Source organism: Brassica oleracea, chromosome C4 (assembly GCF_000695525.1).
Source record: "Brassica oleracea var. oleracea cultivar TO1000 chromosome C4, BOL, whole genome shotgun sequence".
Classification (NCBI taxonomy): Eukaryota; Viridiplantae; Streptophyta; class Magnoliopsida; order Brassicales; family Brassicaceae; genus Brassica; species Brassica oleracea.
This window is the reverse complement of record NC_027751.1, coordinates 43,502,075-43,508,027: the sequence shown is the minus strand read 5'-3', so window position 1 is coordinate 43,508,027 and position 5,953 is coordinate 43,502,075. Positions and strand designations below refer to the sequence as shown.

Here is a 5,953-nt window from a genome sequence, read left to right as displayed (position 1 = left end):
CAAAGATAATCTGTCTGGTGGCTGCCAAAATTACTTAAAACATAGGTTTTCAGAAGTAAAAACGTGCATAATTAAATGACCAAAAGGCCCTTGAGTANNNGTCGCTGCGAGACGTCGCTCTGGGTCGCTCTTCGCGAGCGACCTCGCTGTGTCGCTCCGGTCACGTCGCTCCGGGTGATGGAGACGCGAGCGACTTCGCTTTGTCGCTCCGGGTGATGGAGACGCGAGCGACCTCGTTGTGTCGCTCCGGTCACGTCGCTCCGGGTGATGGTGACGCGAGCGACATCGCTGTGTCGCTCCGGTCACGTCGCTCTGAAAGGGTGTCACAGCGACATCGGGGTGTCGCTCCGGTGAGGTCGCTCCCATGCACTGCTCGTCCAATGATCACCTTTATCACCTCTTTTGAGCTTCAAATGCACTCAAATGTCTCCAAGAACTCCATGTGGTACTCCAATACCTGATAAGGACTCATGTATGCAAAATGCAACCTAAACATGGCTAAATCCTAGTCTATATGATCAAAATGCACATTGGTGAATGGATAAGACAATGGAAATATGCAATATATCAGATATAGGAGAGCCCGAAGATGTATAAGCCTCACCCGAGGAAAGGAAAGAACAGCCGAGGTTTAGGAAGGAGAGTCAATCGAGCGGAGGAGCAGCGAGAACCGTAAATCGAACTAACCGGGAAGATCCCGGTGGAGAACCGCCGTCAACACCAAGAAAGGTGTGACACGGAGACAATAGCCAGCCGTCCATCACCAAAAAGAAAGGTAAGGACGCCAGAGTCAAAACCGACAAACCACCGAAGGACAAGTGCGTCGTCGGAACAAAAAGCCGGCCGGATGCACCGATGCCGAAGAAGAAGCTCGAACAAAGCGATCGAGCAACTGAAGTCGTTCTCTCTCTCTCTAAAAGATTTTGAAGAGATAAGAGAGAGAGAACGCAAACTCAACAAAAAGTTTCCTTGCTTGAAAGAGCAGAACCTTTACAAGTGCCCTATGTATTTTGTTTTCGAAAATAAAAAAACTAATAATAATTAGGGAAAAAGCTAGTTTAACCCTAATTCATTTTGTTTATTATTATAATGACTTTTATTTTATTTTAATTACTAGTTTAAATTTTATACCTATTATATTTCTCAATCCTTTGTTATCAAAAATAATAATTATGAAAATATCATTACTCACAGACTTATTTTGTCTACGTTATATGTGGCTACAAACTTATTTTTATTTTTCTTTAACTATAGATTTAACTTAAATTCTATAGACTTAATTAGATTTCTACAGATTTATAATGATATATTTGTCATGTTTTGTCACAAATTTATTAAATATTCACAAATTTAATTAAATTTAATTTTTTTTGCCACAGGTTTACTTATTTTTTACAGCTTTATATAGGATTTGATAGATTTGTTTTTCCTTCGACCACCGATTTTTCTATTTTTGACAAATTTATTTGGGTTTTAATTATTCTTTGACCACAATTTACTTATTTTTTGACAGATTTAATATAAATTTGACAGATTTGTTTCTCTTTTGACCACATATTTAATTACAATTTAATAGATTTTTTTACTTTGGCGACATATTTTAATCATTCTTTGGCCACAAATTAATTAAATTTTATTTAACCGAACTGGTTATTGAAAACCGGATATAACCATTAAATTCTGATTTTTTTTTTAAATACAAATATTTCAATTCAATTAAACTAAAATATTTCTAACCAACAAATTAAATTAAATAACCGAAATAAATTAAGTAAACCAAACCGTAACAAAAACTTAAGCAATCAGATGCACGTAAGCAATGCATATCTATTTATCACCCTTACTATCATAGCTCATACTTGTGGAGCGCTTGTTCCACTTCTATAATGCCGAGAGATGTAGCTTCACTGGTTCCATAAAATATCATAACAAAGATTTATTCCACTTCTATAATGAACAATTCTCTGTCTTAATTGCAAAAAACAATTCTCTGTCTTTCATGCTTTGTTTCTTGAGAGTTACTTTGTTTCTCTTCTAGCTCTTCTTCTCACGCGTGCCTTTCTGTTTTTTTAATACTTTGCGAGTTAAAACTTTTGTTCTATATTGGTACTCCAAGTATCAAAGAGATCATTGTACGAGGTTCTATATAACAATAATTAGTAACTTAGACAATAAACAAAAGCATAAAAATAATAAAACAGAACAGACGGCCTTATGATAATTATGGATTGCTAATTGTAGATGAAACACATTTTGATACTAAATGTTTAATTTACACAATAAGACACATTCACTAAGAGAATCTAAAACTGAACGTACTACTTTGGTGAATCAAGAAATAAATGAATGCTTTGAGGTTCTCCAACTCGGTCGGAGATCCTGAATGGTTTTGTTACGTAACCCTTCAAATGTGCAACCAATCGCAAGACACTCAAAGTATTTTATGGTATAAACACCATGCAGTCTCCTAGGGGTGATTCTGTGGAACTTTTTTCAATCTTCTTACACTGAATTGTTTTTCATTCTTCTTCCAGGGACCTTAGCACTCAGGATGGACGGAATCATCTTGACAAATAGTTATAATAGCTCAGACTCCTTTGCTGACTAGGAGCTTTTCCTTTATTGTAAAGTAGACGGGGATAGTTTTTCTTACTGCTAGAAGAAACCATATCTAACAATGAAAAACAAAAGAAAATTGTTACCATGAAATTTTAGTACAAAAACGAGTGTTAGTTGTAAATTTGTAATCAAATTATTCATCATCAGAAAAACTCCAAGCTACGATACAGTTGAGATGTGCTTGTTACACGCATTCTCTTACGAGAACCCACCAAGCATCAACTCTATACAAACAACTATTCAAAAAGTCAAATCACTTAGTAACAAACCTTCTTCTCAAATCATTAACGTTTCACATCCAAGAAGACAAAGTATCATGTACCTATCATTGAACAATGCATAATCAAGTATGAGACCCATATGGTTCGTTGTTGTAACCAATATTCTGATCTATAACACTTAACACCAAATCAAAAGCTATCCAAACTCCATGGAAATCTCAATGTTCCAGAAAACAAAATTTATAAATCGGAGGAGGAAACTAAATATAGATTCGAAGCCATGAAGTGACAGAAGTAATTGACGGTTGAAAATGGTGGTTCTCGTCGTCGGAGTGTTTGACAGCGGAGATAACAAGAGGCCTTCCCACCGGCGAAGTCGACACAACTCGGAGGAAGAAGATTAAACCGTCTGCAATTTTGAACTCAACATCTTAGACGAAACAGTGGTTTTGTCTTTCAGAAAGTTTTTCTTGTTCCTGTTGACGACAGCTAGGGTTTCAATTATTTTTCACTTTTTAAATTTTTTATTTACTAAGAAATAAAATGAATAACGGCAAATTGTAGTAAAGATGAACTATTAGGTTAATTGGTCTTTATGTACGTATGTTAGATTATATTGATTACACAAAGTTAAACTAGTAATTAAGTAAAAGATAAGAGTTAATCTAAATAATTTTCTCTAATAATTATCCAACGGAGGATCCACAGGGGATATTCGACTCCTTTTTATCACGTTTTATTTTATTTATATTCAGTTGCCTTTTCGGAAAGCTTGTCGAAAAATATAAACTGATGTGGCACGTTTATCAATGTTGAAAACTTGAAATATCACCTTTGATTAATATTTGGATTGATTGGAAAGAGCAGAACCTTTATATATTTTATTGTAGAATTAATGTTATAGTTTTTTCTGTTGTAACTGTATAAATTTTTGGGTAGAACTTTAGTTGTAGATATGAGGAGATTTAATTATTTAAATTTTCTAAAGCCAATACATAAGTGCTCTATGTATTTTGTTTTCAAAGATAAAAAAATGTAGTTTTATAAAATCTTTGAAAAGCATGATTAGAAAATATATATACTTTAGAAAAAAAAATCTGAAGAAAAATTCTACCGAATTTCTAAAACACTTACCAATCATCATCATTGTCACTATTTTTAAAATTTATCGGTTATGTTTTTATGCAACTTCGTACCGATCATCACTTTTATTTTTCTAATTTTATTTTTGAAAATTAGCATATACCAAATTATTTTTAAGAAAACATCCAAGATTCCAACTTTATCTCAGTATTTATCTTAATATTATATGTTATCCATATATAATTTTAGGATGAGTTATTACACATCTAAGACCAAACTAATATAATTAATACAGTTGATTCAATTTGGATGAATGAGATTAAAATAGTTATACTTTAATTTGAAAGAATATATGTAACATAATATACTCACAAAATGAGTAACTAAACTAATCAATTCTTTTATCTAAACTAAAAAATTTAACTAAGAATAATATATTATTATTTGTAGTAATATATTTATACATATAAATTATAGAACAACTTAACATATCAATAAATAAATATGAAATTTTCAAATAATATGATAGAAATATTAATATCTATCTATCTATCTATCTATAATAATAAAGTAGACTGTAGTATCTCCGGAATGCGCCACGTCATCAGGAAGAAGTGGGCGTTTTACGCCACGTGTCCTCCTGCTTTGTTTCGAACTTTCGATGATGCAACGATGAATTATTCTAATGGGCCATACTTCTCTTATAAAAGTGAGCCCAACATATTATCGTGTTCTTATAACTTTCTTTGAAGGCTGGTACAATGATTTTTTACCATAAGCAATATTCTTTTTGTTAAAAAAGGTTTTCTCTCTTCGTTAACAACGTAGCTGCGTTCTATCACCGTGACTCTTGGGATTTCAAAACCTCAGACCAACGCCTCTGTAACGTCTTCAGATTTTGCCTATACATTTATCCAAGCATTAACGTTGTTCCTACCACTCCTACCAGCATTAAGTCGGCCTTATCATCCACCAAGGTAGCCGTTCAAAACACCAAAAAGTGTTCTTCCCCTGCGAGGACAGACGCACTGCAACGAAATCCAAAGGTCAATCACAATCAAGCAACAACTCTGTCAATGGCGAAATCTTACACTTTTTTTGCCGATTCGAAGGCTGGTCGCTGCTCAAACACGGTGGATTAATACAAAGGTTACAACTCCGAAATCTGTTTATTTGTTCTGTTTATTCTCTAAGCAGCTTTGATGTTACATTGAGCCAAAAAAAACTTGCGACTCTCGGATACGTCGTTAATCACAGATTCGATAAAGTCAATACAAACTGAAATATTTTGATTCCTTGACTACGATGGCAAATACCGACAAACAGTTACCTGGTATTCTTTTAATCTTCTCTTATCAATTAGGCATTTTTCAACCATATTAACGCATCACCACTTCTAAAATTGCGAGATATACTTGGTGAGCTTTTTGCAATCAGGAACACAACGTGTTATGCCTACTTTGCGTATATAAAGGTACTCGCTACATTTGGGATTCCCATGGCTGTCATCTTTTACAACTATGAATGTTATCGTCCTCTCCTCTCCATGGCAATTTTATTGAATCTTTACAGAGATGTGAATGTAGTAACTCTTTTTGACTGGTTTATCTTTTGCATTTCATGTCAAATTTGAAAGCTATGGTTCTGAACCAAAATTTATGTTGGTCATTAGCATCAATCCTAAGGTTGTTGGTGGTGAGTAAACTTAATATTCCTTTTCTCTCCTGCAGTTAGACAAAACCTCTCTCCCATGCGGTTAATGTTGATGTATTGAGTTTTACAAACAAATATAGCATTCTCTTAACTAACTTCCCATTATGCAGGCCGTTTTTTAAATACAACTTCTGGAACCCACATCTAATTTGTCTCAGACACAGCTGTCGGAAAAGAACACTGTGAAAAGTAAGAGCATGAGCATTGGTGAACTCCCTCATGGGTCCATGAATAGTTATGAACTTGTATTTGTCTTTTTCTGCATTGGTAAACCTGAAGAAAGAGTTCATAAGACTAAAATAATAATATTTAATTTT

At 34.0% G+C, this 5,953-nt stretch overlaps 1 long non-coding RNA gene across 1 annotated transcript in view; it reads left to right on the top strand.

The window, feature by feature from the left end:
* Positions 1 to 4,738: 4,738 nt before the first annotated feature.
* The window catches only part of LOC106341226, a 2,093-nt gene continuing 878 nt past the window's right edge, over positions 4,739 to 5,953 (top strand). Inside the window, exons 1-2 of the long non-coding RNA XR_001269585.1 lie at positions 4,739 to 5,397; positions 5,747 to 5,825. This is a non-coding gene — a long non-coding RNA (uncharacterized LOC106341226). The remainder of the gene's footprint in view (positions 5,398 to 5,746; positions 5,826 to 5,953) is intronic.